Here is a 19,184-nt window from a genome sequence, read left to right as displayed (position 1 = left end):
TTGAAGATAAACATATTTATAAACTAGAACGTGTGGCTTGTGCCAGTTAAAATGAAATCTGTCCACAAATTGTGAGTATAAAATGTGAGCGCAGAAGTTTAGTACATAGCTTAGGGGCGGCTTAAGTCAATCAAAGTTTTATTATAATTAATATTATAATTACTACAGATGCAGTATTAGAATGATGGCCACGCACTGTCTTTTCAGCTGTTATATACCTTACACCAAATGTTTTAGAAGATGACGTCCATTTTTCATAAGTAAAATTTTTTCAAGTTTTACAAGAAAACCCCTTAACTTCAGTTGTACTGAATGCAATACAATACACATTACTAGTAGAAAATAGAAAACTTTCCATAATTTTTGATGGGTCAGTTTATATGACTGGCGTATAAAAAAATCTAGGCTCATGTACAAGCCGTAAATTTGGAGAAGTAGATTTTTACACAACCCAGCTGTTATCCGGTCATGGATACTTCAAAATGTACCTCCACAGAATGGGAAAAGTCGAAGAGACGTCATGCCTATACAACGACGCGACAGAAGACGACGCTGAACACACATTCTTTGAATGTGTGCGCTGGCAACGAGAACGCACCGTCGTAGAAGACCTGGTCGCAACAATTTAGTAAGAGATTATGTCGTTGCCTTGGTCAATAATCCATGCAAAACTTCAGGATGATTTCTTGTCAAATAAAAGCTGCAGCTGCATTTAGTGATATACATTGTGGCTAAAAAGCACCCAGAAATTGTATTTAAAATTATATTTCATAAAAATTTATTTGGTTAAGTTGGTAGGAATGTCCTTAATTACTGCGCCAAACATAAGCGCGATCTGTCAACCTATTTGTTTACAGCAGCTTAAGTCAATAATGCCTTGCGATTTTAACAATATAAATATCGAAGAAAAAATTTTTTTCAAATTTTGTATTTACAACCAAAATGAGACATGGATATGTAATTTTTACATGAAAACACGGAAAAAACAAGCCGAAACCAAAACAATCACGCCAAAGCCGCTCAAAATTTCAGGGTTTGCTGCGTCGTGAATTAGTTCCGGAGGGAGAGATGGCCAATAAGGAGTAATACTTGGCCGTATTGAAGCGTTTGCGTGAGAACATTCCTCGAAAACGGCTAGAATTGTGGAGGAAGAATTTATGGATTTTACACGATGATATTGCACCATCGCATCGAACCAAGATTGTGTCCGAATTTAAAGCCAAAAACACAATGAAAACCATCGATCAATCGTGTGATTCTTTCTTGTTCCCCAAACTGAAATAGCCGCACCGCAGACGATCGAAGAGATATAAAAAAATTTACTGAAGGAGCTGAAGGCCATTCCAAAAAGTGCTAGTGAAAAGTGTTCCGGGAACTGGAAAAATAGTTGGCATAAGAGTATTACATCTAATTGGGATTACTTTGAAGGCGAGAAAATAAATATTGATGAATAATTAAATATTTTTTGGGTACTTTTTTGTCACAATGTATACCTATTCGCCCGCTGAAGTAAGAACGCAGCAGCTCACTAAACTCAAACTTAAGTTGACACTATTTTGTCTAATCCTCTAAGCGAGTATTCTCTTCACATTCTGTAGTGTGAATTTCGCACCCACACGTCTTCTTCATGAGAACAAGAAAACTTCAAATAAAAACCATTCAGCAATTAAATTAAATAAACTTTAATCTGAAATCCGCATAATTAAGTATTTAAATGATAAGTTTAGAGCTCCCAGAAATCCAAGAATGACAGCCGGACATTTTATTTAATTTAAGCGCACAATAATTTCATTAACCATTTTATTAGATTATCATTTCAATGTAAGCCACATGCTTTGCCTGAAGAGAAAAGCACAAATTCACTGGAAAATGACCACTTAATCCCAGTGGTTATAAAAAATTTACGAGCTACAGATAAAAGAAACAACAACCACAAATAAAGCCAAAATAAATTAGAATTGTCAGTAGCACATAACATATTGTACAGTTGTAGACACAACAAAAAAATAAACAGAAAGCAAAGCATTTCTACGCACATACAGGCGAAATATAGTCCAGATACAGACGCGTCGAAATAAGAATTAAACAACAAACACACATGCGCTGGGGAAAGTTAATAACCAGACACAATGCCCTCATTAAACTCATACATTGCCACACGTATACTCACACACACACATGCACGCGCAATTTTTACGGTTAATTTCATTTGATGTATACAATTGAATAGAGTGGCTTTCACGCTTATCCCAACACGTTGAGAATGCCAATATTTTTTAATTGACTTAATTAACTGGTTGACAGCGAATGAAATGTCAAGCCCACATTTGCAACACCAAAGGAATGGCCCTTCACGGCGGGCATACATACAAATGTTTGCGTTAGCATATCGACTTGTTGTTGGTAAGTGTCTATCCTCCAGCCAACATGCACAACTATCATACACAAATCAACTCACAACAACAGCACTAACGAACACAATTAAGTTGACAGTGGAAGCAACAAGATCTTCGACACTAAAATCGTCGTATATTCAGCAACAAAATTTCAACGAGTGGCATGCGTATGCGAAGAGCGATGAGTATTTTCACTGAAGGTAACGACACTTACTCAGTCATCGGGCTGAAACGGTATTCCCCAAGGGCTCATCAGCGTGAATGGGGGTGAAAGCAGAGTGAAGGAAACACTTAACTTCAGGTAGACAATGCCAACAAAATACACATATGAATATTAACACATTGGCACACACACACACACATACGTGTGCTAACATATATATTTTTATGGCTGGTGGCTCCCGAACAGGTGCAACGTCTGGCAGATGGCTCAATTGATTTCAGTACGATGAGATTCCCATGGCCATAAGGCCAAGCAAATATGTCTGCCTTTCGCTTGTGGTAATGTGTGCGCGTGTACATTGTGCCTTTCCATTGTTGCTGGAGCTACAAACACACTTGGTCACTGCACTTAATCTCAATTTCCCTAGTGTGTACAACGGGGACTTCAAGCAACTGACGCGTAAACCAATGTCGTAAATGCATTTAAGAAGTAACGCTGCAGCTTTATCTTGAGTTTAAATACACATATAGGGACTAAGGGGGTTGTGAGGGTAAACACTTGAATATGTGTTTGTCATTATAAAACTAGCGTATAGTATAAACTAGAAAGGGAGCTATAAAGCTGGGCGGCTTGGAAAGAAAGGTACTATTGTATTCTTATTGGATTCGTTTTCTTCTACTGGCACCTTTTAAAGTATTTGAGATATTAATGAAGAAAATGTTAATTATTTATAATCAACTGAAAATTCAGTATTAAATATGGAATTTCCATTCAGGAACTTAAAATTCATAAAAACTGGTCGCAAAGCCAGGATTGACGCCTCGAAAGGTTATGCTGAGTGTTTGGTGAGATTGGAAAGCAATCATCCACTATGAGCTGCTCCAGCCTGGTCGAATAATTGATTCTACATTTTACTGTCAACAACTGATGAGTTTGAAGCAAGCAATTGAAAAAACGGCCAGAACTGATCAACAGATAGGGTTTCGCCTCCCATCAGGACAACACTAGGCCAGGCAGGTCTTTGCTGACTCGGAAAAAACTGGGAGAGCTTGGCTGGAAAGTTTTGATACCTTCACTATATAGCCCTGACCTTGCACCATTGGACTAACGTTTGTTTCGGTCAATGCAGAACTCCTTTAATGGAGTAAAATTGGCTTCAAGAGAAGTCTGTGAAAATTACTTGACGCAGTTTTTCGCCGAGAAACAAGAAAAATTTTACACTGATGGAATAATGTCTCTGGCAGAAAAATGGCATTAAGTGGTCGACCAAAGTGGTACATATTTGGTTCATTAAAGTCCTTTATAAATATAAAAAATTAGTTGAAATTTGATTAGTTGTACGAAAATACTTTTTCGACTACTCAATAGATGGAAGTGGATAGAAGCTTCCCTATATTTGCAATAAAAATTGGAGCAACTTCTGAGTACCTTTTTTTACGATATTTTCACAGAAGAGATTTAAACAGCAACTGACTTATTGAAAGCAACACACTGAGGCCACTCAACCACGACGATCAACGCACTCGTGTTCAATGGCAAACACTTGTTTTCTCACACATTACCTTTCTGAGTTCTGACAGGGTGCTGTCAAGTGGTTATGCGCACGTACGCTCAATTTCCACGCGAAGCTGTACTTGTGAATGTCAACACTTGTGGAAATCGTGGAAATCGCAAAAGCGACAGCAGCAAGTGTTGCACATAAATTGCTCACTTTTTAAAACAGCGAAGCCAACAGTCATAAATTACGAGAGTCAAATGAGAGTGGCCAATACCAGACGGATAACAACGACTTACATATGTATTCACGAGCTCATACAACTGTACCACTATATAATAACTGTCTCGTTCGCTGTTAGAAATTTTGTTGATAAGCAGCACGCCAACAAAGTCAGACGGATGCTGAAAAATTTATAGCAAACTGAGAGACTCAATAACTTTAATGTGGCATTACAGAGGAGTGGCAGCAATGTATAGATAATAACCAGCAAGTTTCTGCTTCGAACATGAGCAAGATACTAATAAGTGAAACGCTTTGAACAAAATCATAAAAAGTCGTTTAATGCCACGAACTTTTAGCATATAAACACCGCTGGAGGGGTAAGTATCGAACGTTCAATGTTTATGATAAATGATGTGCCAAGAGTGACTGTGGCAGCCACAGCTAGCGAAGCCAACAAAGATGGTAAGTCAAAGGCGAGAATACCAGTGCCAGCGGCAACACAAAACAACAAGAAAGCAAATAAATTTAGATATGCAACAAACGCGATAAAGTGGCAAACGAGCTGTGAAAGCGCACGACAACGGGACCACAAGGAAGTGAGCTCTAAAGCAACGATTGCATGATGAAGGTATGGAATACTCGAAGGAATTGAGGAAGTAGTTTACAATGTACCATCTATGTACCTCTAATAGTTGGCGTATAGTGGAAACGCTGCTGTGTTGCTGCTAAAATGGCAGAGTAACGGTGTAAAGACACTCAGGGAATCATATAAAATGATCAAGCACAAGAGCTAAGGGGAGCGCTGGTACCGTTGGTATTCCAAGACACCGTGCGTTGACTCATGCTCGCTACAGTCGCATTGACTGGTGATACACTAGCTGATTTGTTGCTGCCATTAGTCGCTTGCTTGCCACCCGCATGACTTTCGCGCTGCCACTTGCAGCGTGATTGCACTCGGAAATGTGGTGACATAAAGCGGAAAATCATTTTGCCCCTTAGTCATAGTCACTCGCTACTGTATTTTGCTATAATTCCATACACGCATGTGTATGTCTTTGTTTATATTTCACTTTGTGCTGTGCATTTTATTGATTTAATATTTAAATGGGTTTTTCTTGTAAATTAATTGCTCGACAAATTGTGTTGAGTATACGCAGTGGCATGCGCTCCCACTAGTGTACTGCCACTATCTACCTATATATGAGCACAATAGTGTCCTAGCTGCTGGTGCATGTTCGCATGTGTGTGTGTGCACTGTGGGGCTTGAGTATTAAGCGTGTTTAAAATGACGAGAAATTGTTGTAATCGTCGCAAGATCAAATCGTTGCTCTGCGGGTGTTTAATTTCTATTAAAAGGCGGCAATTACGCTAGGATTTTCATTGTAATTTTATCGAACAAATTTGCATTTTAAATATAAATCGAATGTTGGAAATAGAATTAATTCTTTAAAATGTTTATTTTTATCTCATGCTCAATTTGTTCAACTGAAAACTTTTCCGGTTGAAATTATTTCTTTCCTTACATGAAAGAAACATTTATTTATTCAAAGATTACCTTCTTCAGTATTTGCTTAATACTACTAAAGTAAAGCTACCAATTTTACTGTGTTTAAGATTAACAAGTAAGGAACCGAAAATTTCATACGCTTGGAACTTATAAGAATTAAAGCCGGTGTAATAGCTTCAGATGTATGAGGCTTGCTACATATATAGCGCTTAGAACGAATTTTCGCCCGATTCAAAGCACAAAGAAGTACATTTTTTAAGACAGCTCACATATTAGCCAATATATGCGATATATGTAAAGTCACCCGGAAGTTCGAAAATCTCTACTTAAGGTATATGTAGAATAACGGAAGTACACACCCGATTCAACCCACTTTTGACACACATACATACTATTGTCAGGAAAGGATGATTTCTGAATTTCAATTATATATCTCACATATTCACCGATGTTTTCGGTGAAAAGTCAACCATATGCACTGGGTCCACATATTCAGTACCGAGGGGCTTGAACATTTTTGGTTCGATATCGGAAATTTTTAGTCAAAGGCACTATTCGATCAAAGTTTTATGCTTATTTTTTAATTGATTCTTGATTTGTATACTGGAAAGTGAAAGTAGGCGTGGTTGTAGTCCGATTTCGCAAATTTTCGCACTGTAACATAAAAATGTCAGAGGTCGAGCGAATTTTGAGATATGTGATTTCGCTTAAAAAAGGGTCGTGCCAGGCCCATCTTCCAATTTATACCCCGGCTCCTTTAAAGCCCTCTCTTACCATCTCAGCGGTAAGGTTTAATGTCTTTGGTGCTTTTAGTTATTGATTTATCTCGCTATGAGTAGCTTTTAACACTACTGTTATATGCTCTCTCCCCATCCTGTTATCATCTGATTTCATCCATTTTGACATATTTCTTACAGTGTTCTTATAATAATTGTGCTAGGTGAATTTGCTTTTTGTAGCTTTAGTGGTTTAGGAGAAATGTACATTAAACTTATTAGATGGCGAAGCTACACCGACTTTTTCATCATTTTTTGCCTTTGCTTCTGCATTCATCGGTGTTTAACTAGAGTTTATATCATAATTTAATTCTTCGTGGCAGTGGCCCGATTACGCGTCCTTTTTTGAAAGGAAACCCACATACCGAGTTTCAACAAGATGTCTCTATTTTTACTCAAGTTGCACAGACGGATGGACAGACAGACTTTAAATCTTCTCGGCATCCTGATCATTTATATATATGTTACCCTATATTTATCTTAAACATAGCACTGTGTGGCTGAACTAACTTCCTGTGGTTTCATTTCTTCACTCATACGAGTATTTGAGAATTTCGGAACCTCAAGAGGAAGAAAGCAGTGACCTACTCAGGAGGAGGGTTGATTATGGAATCTTTTGATCAAAAGCTCTCTATTAACTCCTGTTTCTGTAAGCAAGCTTCTTTCAATTAAAATGGAGTGAATATTGGGATAACAGTAATGTAAATCTTTCTGGCCATAGTGATAATACTTGTATGGCCGTCTGGTCATATCGGAGTCATACGAAGTCCTAAAAGTGATGAATTTGCAAGAAAGCATATCGTATTGAAAACGAGTTGAAGCTCCGCTATCTTTATGAAATTTAGCATGGTTGCTGGATGGTTGGACGCAGATACTGTATTTGCGTGGATACAAGATGCTTCCAGCTCAGAGCAGCTCGCAAAAGGTTCATTTAAGAACTTGCTATCAGTAAGGTTACCTTTCTCCTAAATGTAGAGGTTTTAGCCTTTGCCTGGAAGGAGTTGAGGTAGAATCATCACAAGATCTTCTTCTGATTTGTGATAATTTCATAAAGATATCCTTAATCAGTATAGGTATATCGACCTAGAATATATATTTATAGTATAGATATTAGAATCAAACTAGCAACTATAGCTGTACAACAATATTAACTTATACTTCCACGGCTTAACCAATTTCTAGATATTTTTTACAATTCGTCAGCATACTTTGTGTTAATTAAAATATTTGTTTATTTCTATTGATATTATCACCAGTGTTAGACTGAATTAAATATAGCCATAAAAATATCGATATATTAAGTACTTGTGAAGTTAAAACAGCAGAAATGGCTTGCAGGCTAACCACCAAAAATTTACTATGGATTATTAGAACCACTTTTATTTAATTTAATTGAGGGAAGAGTAAGCTATAGTACCATAAATCTATTAAATTTTAGAAACATTCAACTACTGCTCAAATGCCGAATGCTTCTTGAGTACCAATTTATGATGACCAAATATGTATAATTATACCTTACTAATTTACTAAAACACATATAATGTACTTGTATGTACATTAGCGTGTCCGTCATTTCTTAACTGATTTTTTCGAACGCCACTGACGTTTCAGTCTTTGACCTAAAAGAAAGGATCCAATAAGAAGATGCTTTTTATTTTTCAATTTAAACTGTGCCTAAATTGCATTTATTTTGCCATAAAGCATGGAATTTTTATATATTTCGCATTAAATAAGTAAAACTGCAGCCTTGAAAAATGTATATACTGGTACAAAATTTCCTTCTCAAAAGAGATTTTAATAATATTTGCCATAAAACGGCTTCTTTAAAAGTTATACATCAAATGCGTTGAGGCTCAGTGATTCAGTAGCTGAGTATTCACATAGTACACCATGTCGTATGAACAACACAGAATCTATTATGCACTTGTATGAATTCTCAGTACACATAATACATTGGATACGTTACTTTAACTGCATACAAATTTTAAAGAAATGTTTTAAAAAAAAAACTTTCAAACCTTATTAGTAGAGGGGACAATTTTGTATTTTAATAATTTCAAAGTCGCAGATTAATCTTCTTTGGAAGTAAAAAATTTATTGCAAAAGATCAAATTATCGCATAATAAATATAAGATAAATAATTTATTTAAAATTTAAAATAAAGCGCATATGTTCGTTGGATCCTTTATTAAGATTTAACCTAAAACTTCAAAAAAAAATTTTAACTGGGAAAAACGGACACCCTAACATATACTTATATACAAATTTATATAATCGTAAGGACATTGTAAAACGCAATAATAGTGCCTGCCAACATAACCGTTATAGTGTAATAAGAAATTTAATGAAGTACAATGACGAAAGCCACAATTAGAGAACAATGAAAACTTTAACATTAGCAGTAAATAGACACGTCATTGCACTGGCGACGTCAGAGTCCCACACATTTCATTAAAAACGCGATAAATATCAAAGTCGTAGATATGTCTTCATGCTAGCACGTACACACACACATACACAAACAGTAGAATTTGTAAGTAGTATTTAATCAAAAACGCACTGTTCCAAATAACAACACAAAGAAATTATTCTAAATTTCGCTTTCGGTAAACGCACAAAGTGGTCGTAAGCGACGCCAACGCCTGACTAATGGCGGCGCACCAATACGCAACGGTACTCAGCACTCAACGCAAATAAAAGGTCAAAAGAATATAAGAGTGCATAGGTGTATGCATATCTACCTATACATATACATATGTATTTGTATTTTTTTGTTAGAGCAAAACTGTTGTCCGTTGACTCGTGAGGTGGCCGTTGTATGCTTTGACTCTGATACCGTTGAATTTACTGCTTTTTTAGGATACGAGCTCCCATTGGTGTTGAAAAGACAAACTAAACCGCATTTTGAAATAGCGGGGAGAGATGGTAGACTTAACAACAAACGACAGGTTGTAAATAAATGTTGTGCAGGTTGAGGTAGTTTGTGGAAAGGCTGACAGCAAGGAGCACCGACAGCAAAATGAATTAATCATTCATTGCGGTCATAAAAAACAACAACGGTGAGTTCCTCCGAACAGCTGGTGTTTTAAGTTCTACAGGGTTGGCCAATATGTAAAATTTGATTTATGAATGAATACTAAATTGACAAAATTTATATTTGCAAAAAATATAAAACTACTAAAAAACAAAAATAAATGCAACCCTTTACAAATGAAAAAAATAATTCCGACAAAAAAAATTTTAATTGACCAGTTTGCAAGGCAGCTAACCCTATAGTGATCCAATATTGGTCAATCTGGCAATTGAGCAGCTTCTGGGGTAGAAAAGAACGTGTACAAAATTTTAGAACAATATCTCAAAAACGGTGTATTTAGGCCGATTGAGTCAGTGGTCATACTCCACTACTTAGGATGAAATGACATTAATTTCAAAAGTTGGTACTGGATAATAGATAATCTCATTTTGTGAGTGAAAAATTCGTCCAAACTACGTTATCAACTCCCTAGTACCAACTTAGTTAGGCCATGTAATCTAGCTAACAAGTTCTGCTCCTATTGGCAAACCCTTTAATACTGTAGGCAGTAAAGATATACACCAAAAGTTATAAAATAAACAGAAATGTAGTGAACCATCAAATCTGCCGTTTAACGACCGAAAGCTCATCAAAATGTACAAAATAAAAATCAATAAATCTAAAATCCAAAAATTTAACAATAAAAGCAAATGTGGCAGAATGAAAATTTAAGGATAAATTGCTAAAATAAGTGGTTTTGAAGATATACACAATTAAATAAAACGTTAAATTCGACTCAAATAACCTACCATAGCTCTCTGAGGTGCATTTTTATAAAATATGGCTATAAACGAACTGGAGTCTATTAAAATAAAGTGATGTAATGATTCCTTTACTCTTATAGAACCGAAATTATGGGAGAAACACTTCTCCAGGCTGCCGAATGACAGTAAAGGCATAAAACAAGGAGATGGTGAACCCAATTCCCATATCGATGACGATCGAGCGGATGTTATATTGCCCGACCTTGAAGAAGTTTGAAAGCAATTTTAGGGCTGACGAACAACAAAGCAGCGGAGGCCGATGGATTGCCGGCAGATCTATTCAAATACACCAGCGAAGTGCTGATAAGGAACATGCTTCAGTTTCTTTGAATTGGAATTTAAGTGTACTCTGCCAAACCCATAAAAAAGTGACGCCGCAATCTGCGCCAACTACCGTAGAATAATTGTCTTTAACATCGCATAGAAGGTTCTATCATAGCATATTGTGTGAAAGACTGAAGCTCACCGTCAACAAACAGATTGGACCTTATCAGTGTGACTTCAGGTCTGGAAAATCAATAACGGACCAGATATACACCTTGGGTCAAATCTTCGAAAATACCCGAGAAATGAGAATCGTCACAAAACATTCCTTCGTCGAATTTAAAGCAGCTTTTCACAGCACGAAAAGGAGCTGCCTTTATGCCGCGATATCTAAATTTTATATCGCGCAAAGATCGCGAAAAACTTCTCCGAGCCGTTCGATATCAAACGAGGTTTCAGACAAGGCGACTCCCTTTCATGCGACTTCTTCATTCTAGGCTCCCGCGTCACTGCTGACAGTCACAACTGCGAAGTCTTAGATAAGTTCGTTTATCTTGGAATCAGTTTTAACACCGTCAACGAAACGAAAGCAAACGCAGAATAAATCTTGCCAACAGGTGCTACTTTCCACTCCATTGAAGTGATCAGGTGAAGAAGGACCTGACTGCACTTGGTGTCCCAAATAGCGAAAAGAAGAAACGACTGTCGCGCTGTTGTTAACTCGGCTATAACTGCGTCAGCAGTATCTAATAAAGAAGAAGAATGATTCCTTCTCATATTTAAATGCAGAGTCGCTGTACCAGAAGCTTATTTATTAATAACATATTCTGAAGGGGCTCTTTTTATAAATTATAACCATTATCACGGAATTAAGATGGAATGCAACAGCGCCTACGCTGTTTAAATACACCAACTATCTCTAGTCAACATAAACACTTTTCGAGTTTGAGCGACAGACAATTACGCTCACAACGCAATGTGCCCCAACAGCTGCTCTCGCACAATCTATACAGGTGTGCTGCGGCGCATATGTGCTCACCCAGCTGTGTTCGACTTTTTAGACAGTTGCTTTTGGGGCGTGCATTTTCGTTGCTACTAATCGGTGTACAAGTGATGACCGCCTCCAGCAGACTGAAATACTGACACTTCCACCAACACCTACACACACAACATGCATACAACGGCGCTGGACAGCGAGTTAGTTAGAGGCGAAAACAAGGCAAACTACGAAAATTTTACAATGGACAGGAAAACGACTATTTGGGTAACTTTCGCTGATAAATGGCCAAATGTCCAACTCAATCCACGAAAGCCTCACGACTGTATGGCTTTACAAAAAGAGCTGTTTAAGTGGTTTGCAGTGCACACACTCATGCACACATACATATGTGTATGCGCAACTCACGTGAATGTCCTTGCAGCAACGGTAAAAATACTGTAATGGCAGAGCGTACGACCACACATACTTGGATATGTAATTATGTATGGCATGTGAACGATTGCGGTAGGCGGAAGGTGTCTGCTTGTAGCCACGACATTTTTCCATTAATTCTTAAGCTAGTGCAGAGGAGCGTTTACATTTAAACCACATTTTGTATTTTTCATTTCTAGGTATATTTATTATTTTTTTCTTTTTTGCTTTTGTTTTTCACTTCAACTTGTTTCGGTTAAACGAACGTGACTAGCTTTGGGTCATACGACTAATCCAGAAATACACAAAATGTACATGCATGAATGTGTGTGTGTGTGTGCAAAGGACATACAATTTCGTAATAGTGAGGCAGATAGCCTGGCAATCTGTACAAACACATACATTTAACTATGTGTTTTTCAGCTTTACTCACACACAATCACACACATACACGATTCATTTTTCTAGTTCACAGCTGTTGCTGCCGAGAACATCCCATGAGGAAATCAATCGGTTTAAAATTTAATTCCCTAAAGTGAATTTTCTTGTAACACTTTCATCCATTTGCTACTCAAGCAAACGAATGGTACACAATTACATACGTCGGGGTCAAGGAAATATTTTTCAGTTAAATTAACTTCACTTAAGTTCAAGGTAATCACAACACAATACAGAAACTCGGATTTTCATTACAGGGTCTGTGGCCATTCAATATACACACACTTACAAATGAAACTGTGATATGACGTTTTAATACAAAAACAATGTAGCCCGTGCCAAATTTATGGTGATTCTAAGAAAATTACATTTGGAAATGTTGCACTTCTTAACCACTACAAACATATTATATGTATTATACCACATCGCACTAGTTTCTAGTTCACTTTCGTTGGTTGCGCCTACCTAAAACTGTTTAAATATACATACGGATACACTACTAGTCGTTGTTGTAGTTTGGAGTCGTCTTATGTGGTAATTGGATTTTTACAAAACGCCAGTCATGATAATAAATTAGTTTATTTCACGCGCTTGATTTTGGTATAATACACCGGTATGTATTATAAGCTGTAGCTTTACTTAAAAATTTCTGTTATTTACAGATTGTTTTGTAACATGATACGTTGATGAAAATATTGACTAATAGCATTATTTTGCTGATATATTAAATTTTCGAATATATTTTTGGAATTATAATAAAGAATACTAAAATTTTATTTAAAATGGTGGGTTCAAACCCGAAAATCCGCCGTGTACGTATTCATCTCTGTGCACGAAAGCGGCGGCTTAGATAAATAAGCAGTTTCGTGGATAGACGGAGGTACGCAAAATTTCAGATGGATATCTCAAAAGCTGAGAATCTGGATTGACAGTATACAGAGGGATAGATAAGCAAACGAACAGACAGACGAATATAGCTAAATCGACACAGCTCATCACCACGATCATTTGTATATATAGTACTCTTTATAGGGTCTCGGACCTTTCCTTGAGTGTATTAAAAACTTCATGGCAAACTTAATATACTACCATACTCATAATATAAAAAGGTAAAAAAAAAACTTTATAGACATATCGGGAACATTATTGGGTAAGGAAATATTGTCAATAGGTTAGGTAAGGTTAAATTGATAGGCCAATAATCCACGCATAGACCAGTTTTTGTCGACCAGTTTTGTCGAGCGTGTGTCATCACCAGCCAGTGACCAGTTAGTATTCCGATCACTAGATATCAGTGATATGATGCCATGAATATGATGAACGAAATAATAGCATAATGCGGGCTCATATTGTATACAAAATTGAAGTGTGAAATAACTCTGACATTGAGGGCTAGCCTTATTAAATGTTTCGAAATTCCTAAAAAAGCTTAGATTCTGTCACTCAAAGCTCCACGCACCAAATTCTTCTTTGTGTACCACATTCTCAGCAGGTTTTCTAAACTTAGTTTGATCACTGAATGCATCATTGGTAAAGTACAAAAAAACTCAAATAAATGTAATCTTGGTATATAATCCGTATAAAAATTACGTGTTACGTTGTTTGTCCGCGATGGACTCCTAAACTACTGAACCCATTTTAGCAAAATTTAGCACACTGTGTCCAGTTGGAACCAACTTAGAAGACAGGATAGAAAAAACCACTCATAAATAAAAAATACAGTGAAAAGTTTATTGAATGGACGCTCTATTAAGCGGACATCTCCATTAACCATACACAAATACCGGTCCCACAATTTGTTCATATTTATTAAGTAAAATCTATTAAGCGGACAATTCTATTAACTGGACAGAAAAGTTGGTAACCAGACTTTGAGAATGCAGCCTTAAATTTTTAATTTTTTCAATGAAAATTATTTCTGAAGTGTTTTCGCCTTTATTCGCAAATAAAATTTTCACTGTATTGAATAGTTTATTATATGAATATATAGCAACGCGTAGCCAGATCTTCTAGTAATTGCTCAGATAACTTTTTATAAAAGTTCCGTATTTAATACGCTTTCCCTATTCGGTAAGAAAATAGCACTCCTCGAAAAAAATGCTGAACTCAATTAAGCCATTTAACAATAACTAATTAATATATTCAATTAAATATCGATTAAACTCACTCACTTAGGCATCAATTTCTAAGCTGTTTATGAAGCAATATTTCTTCACTTTTCATTAAGTTTATTCAACAGCGGCCTTGGCTAGACAATTAATAAACTCATTTATAATTTATTTGCCATGCTTTCAAGGTCGCCACTTCAGCTGCCTTTCAAGCCAATTATCTATAAATTAACGACAGTTTATTGACCACAAAGTGCAAGAATCTTAAGTATATTGGGTGGACAAAGAGTGGTGAAAGAAATATGTAAAACAACTGTACTTCACAACTCTTTTCTTTAGAAAGCGCACACTAACTCCCGTGTTTACTCAAACACCAAGCATAACATTTAGTTAACTAAGTTGCAACGAAGGATAAAATCTTATAAACCGCAAATCCTCAGAATACTAAGATACACAAAGTTAAAACTAAACAAAACTTGGAAGTAAGGGAGTGCTTACTGCGTTCGTAACTATAGGTTAGAGGCTTCTGCATTTGTATGAATTAAAGTTATTTGACATATATCGTGATGTACGTAATTCAAGCATTGAAGGTGTCACGGAAGACATTCTCTGGAATAGCCTTGAGAGCCGAGGTGCATCTGCTTGGATCGCCTTTCATCGGCTTTTCAGGCAAGGAAACAAAAAAGTTCGGGGGACACATCTGGGCTATAGGGCGGCTGCGGAAGCGTTGGGATGCCGGACTTGGTTACGTAGCTGTTCACAAGAAAAGCGATGGAAGCCGAGTGTTGTCATGGTCCAATCGTCACTTGAGGACTTTCACGTAAAACTTGGCGTAGACGGTTTGGCCTGGAGCAACAAATTCATGGTGAACAATGCCTTTGATGTCAAAAAAAAAACAATGCGATTTGCTCATTTTTCCGGTCTTCATCAGCGAACTCTTGCCGGCACTCCAAAAAGGCATGGTGCCACCTAAACACACCACTTCTTGCTAAAACAACGTAAGCCTGCTTGACCATATCAAAAGGCTCTGTTCCAGATTTCCCGATTTTCACACAGAATTTAATCGCGTACCTCTGCTCTTACGAACGCTGCAATTTCGGCTTGCACCACTCACAGAAACACGTCGGGCGAAAATGTTTGTTCTGACTCTCCAGGTGCTCGGATACAACTGACTAGCCGCTCGTTCATTAGCTAGTAACGCCCTCTACCGAATCCAGTCGGTGAGCGCACGCTGAGAAGTACAGTCGCAGCGGAAGAAAATCAGTACTATTACTTTTCGGACCTTCTACAGGCTATATTAAGTTCCCCACGTAGTGCGTAACGCTCAGAAGGAAACTTCGGAGCCCAGCTGGGTCGATTTATCCATGTCAAGGTCCGTATGTCTGTATATATGCCATGTAATTCATTAGTTTTTGAGGTATCGAACTGAAAATTTTCATTATTTTTTTCTCTAACAGAAACGACCATTTTCTCTAAGCCGCTCCTATAAGAAATGCACCTGTGAAGGGTTTTTAGCTACGATACAGCCGATATAAACATTTTTTCTTGTTTTGAATATAATCCTGTATATATCTCTTTAGTTTTGGGCGTACCCAACATACGTTATGTGAACAAAACTATTATACCCTGGGCAATATGTTCCGTTGGGAATGTGCAAAAAATTGTCCATTTTTAACCAATGCCACTCAGTCACACAGCCGCGTTGATAAATGGAACTATAAAATGCACAAAGAAAGAACGAAAAAGTGTTACCGGCACAGGCGCACCGCAGAGATAAACGAAGTGACAAATATGATTATGGAGATTATTATTTTTTAGTGCCCACCTTCATTTTATATACAAACATGTTGTGCCAACGTCTCTGTTAGCAATAATATTCCAGATAATCAACTCATGCATAAATAACGTTTCTGCGCGATGACGCTGCTCATTTTATTGCAATTTCCATTTTTTGCATTATTTACGGTTTATTTATTTATATAATAGGTTCTTCCTGTATATATTTTTTTGGCCTACACTAAAGGAATTACATTCAAAATATTTGCATTCTGCGGACACTTGTCTAGCTTCGCCTTGACTTGCTTGCTTATGCATTGTACAGCCTACAGGGAGGCGTGGGGCGGCACAATTCTATTTAGTTTGGCGCCGGGTGTCAACTTTTTTGTTGTTATGTTTGAACTTTTCATTGAGGTTTCGCTCTTCTTTAGTTAGCATACAACAATGGACTGTGCAGCTCTCCAACGAGTCTCCAGCAAGTGCTTAAAAGATTATAGCCTTGTTATTATTGTTATTGTTGCTGCTACATATATGCAGATTGTCTTTTTTATACTGTAATTACGGGCATTGTGTTGCAGTTGCAAGTAACTAACACAGCGCCTCAATGGCACTGCGGCCCTGCCTTTGTAATTCAGTTCACTGCCTCTTCAACTGCCGCACTCGCTCCAAACCGCCACAAGGTCCCTCGTTGGTAGTTAACATAAAAGTTTCAAATTCCCCATTGTCTACTACGAAGTTTTACCGCTCATATCGTCGCCTTCGGCTTCACTGTGACCTGCCTGGCGCAGCGCTTGCGTTTAGACTACATGTTGGAAGTAGGAAAGTGAGTCACCGGCAAGTGTATTTGTGGCGTTGTCGGTACAAGTGCTTTAAAAATAGAATAAATAATCGGTCACAAGCTAACCGACCGTCTTTAACGCTCGCTCCAACAAGCAGCCGATTTAAAAAGTAAAACGGCTCTTAACGCATGTTATTCTCGTAGCTTTCTTGTTCACTCAGTACCTCCATCCCATATAGTGTGCTATATGTTCTCCTCGTTGTAATTTTGTGTTTTATTTATTTAGGTTTATTTTTGTTGCTGTTTAGTTTTTGTGCATTGGCGACTTTGTGCCAACAACTTGCGTAAGTTACAACGCAAAGCGTTCAAAGTCAAATAGGAAACTCAAATTACTGCATTTCGTATGCCGCCTTTGATACATTTTTACAACAACAATCTAAAAGTTTGCCATTTTCTGGTTTTGAGTGTGTTATTATTGTACGTTAGGTGCATTGGTGCCATCGTGTCATTGCTCAAAAGTATTTGGTACTTTAACTCGTGAATGCAATGTCGTTAATAGAGTTAAGTTTTGAAATTTCAAAAAACAGTAGTCAGAGCTAATGTTGGTGAGATATAATAAGGTATTATTTTTTCGATTATAAATCAGACTCAATTTCACTTACGTAGGATCTTCTTATACTCGACTTTATTGTTATTTCGATTCGTTGAACTTCATTTTCGAAATTTATATTATATATTTTTCTTTTGTGAAAAGGAATCAACTGTCATACGCAACAGACCATTTCGATTTATTATATCTCTGAAATTCACATTTTTTTTTACCAAAATCGATCTTTTTAGGAAGGTGCCAATTGATTAAGTAGCAAACTTAAACTAGTCTTTCTGTCATTATGTTTTTTTCGCTTCGTACTCAGAAAAATTGATTGACAGGAGCTCATACTTTTAGAGCCTTCCTTAGAGGTGTCTATAAACCAATTTTTCAGAGTAGCAAGCGTAAAAAAACCCATTCACTTTTTTGATCCACCCTAATTTACATTAATGTATGCAGGTTTTCAAAAAAAATCACATTTTTCTGCCTTGCAAGTGGCCATAATCTCCTTAACTATCTTAAAACAATGTCCAAGAAATATTATATTTCCACTTGAAACCTTTGAGTGAAGCTGTTGGAAGCAGGAAGGGACTCAAAAATAGAGTCACCTAGCCATAACTGACACCCAAACTAATTTAATCTTACTAATCTCTATCGTGTTTCCAAGAAATTTAAGGAAGGTCATGAAAGATTTTAACGAAGATTTCTTAATCTTAGAATGAAAACTGTGGCACGGCTATTAATTCCATAATATCGTTCACTAACATCGCTGTAAATTATTTCTATATACCAGAAAAATGCGAAATCCAGCATTTAAATAATGATGATCACAACTATTTTCTCATTTTAACAAAGGAAAATAAATAAATTTCAAGGGTTAAGTCCCTAAAAACTTCTTGCGGTAAAGTATCGTCGGAATCGGAAGCAAAATCGCTTACGTCGTTAACACTGTGCATATATTTCTCCTTTGCATGCTATTCTCGTAATAAAAATGCGGCTAATGGGCAATTGAAGTGAAATGCAATTTAAACAAAATGCATGCATTCAAGTGCGCCAAAGTATTTTCGTGGCTGGCGGACCATAAAAGTGACACTCGTGCCACTCGACACCCAAACTTCCTATAAACGGACACCGAGCGCCAATGCCAAGCCAAACAAAAGCTGTTAACCAATAAAGCCCACAAATTTACGCTGTATTTGTACAAGTATTATAAAACAACAACAACAAAAGTATCCACACGAACACATTTGAGAATACACTTGATACAAAAATATCACAATCGTATTTGCCACTTGTAAATGTCAAACTAACAAACGAAAAGGGCAAATTGCATGCAGTGACGACAAACAACAACAACAGCAACAAATTACACAATCGCAATTACAATAAACTATATGTACACAATAACAAAGAACGATAAA

At 36.9% G+C, this 19,184-nt stretch overlaps 1 protein-coding gene across 1 annotated transcript in view; it reads right to left on the bottom strand.

The window, feature by feature from the left end:
• The window catches only part of LOC126757664 (uncharacterized), an 85,280-nt gene that overhangs the window by 28,254 nt on the left and 37,842 nt on the right, over positions 1-19,184 (bottom strand). The gene's annotated exons all lie outside the window — the stretch shown is intronic.

This window comes from Bactrocera neohumeralis, chromosome 4 (genome assembly GCF_024586455.1).
Source record: "Bactrocera neohumeralis isolate Rockhampton chromosome 4, APGP_CSIRO_Bneo_wtdbg2-racon-allhic-juicebox.fasta_v2, whole genome shotgun sequence".
In the NCBI taxonomy this organism is placed as follows: domain Eukaryota; kingdom Metazoa; phylum Arthropoda; class Insecta; order Diptera; family Tephritidae; genus Bactrocera; species Bactrocera neohumeralis.
Note: the sequence above shows the minus strand (reverse complement) of the source record. Positions and strands in the feature narration are given on the sequence as shown.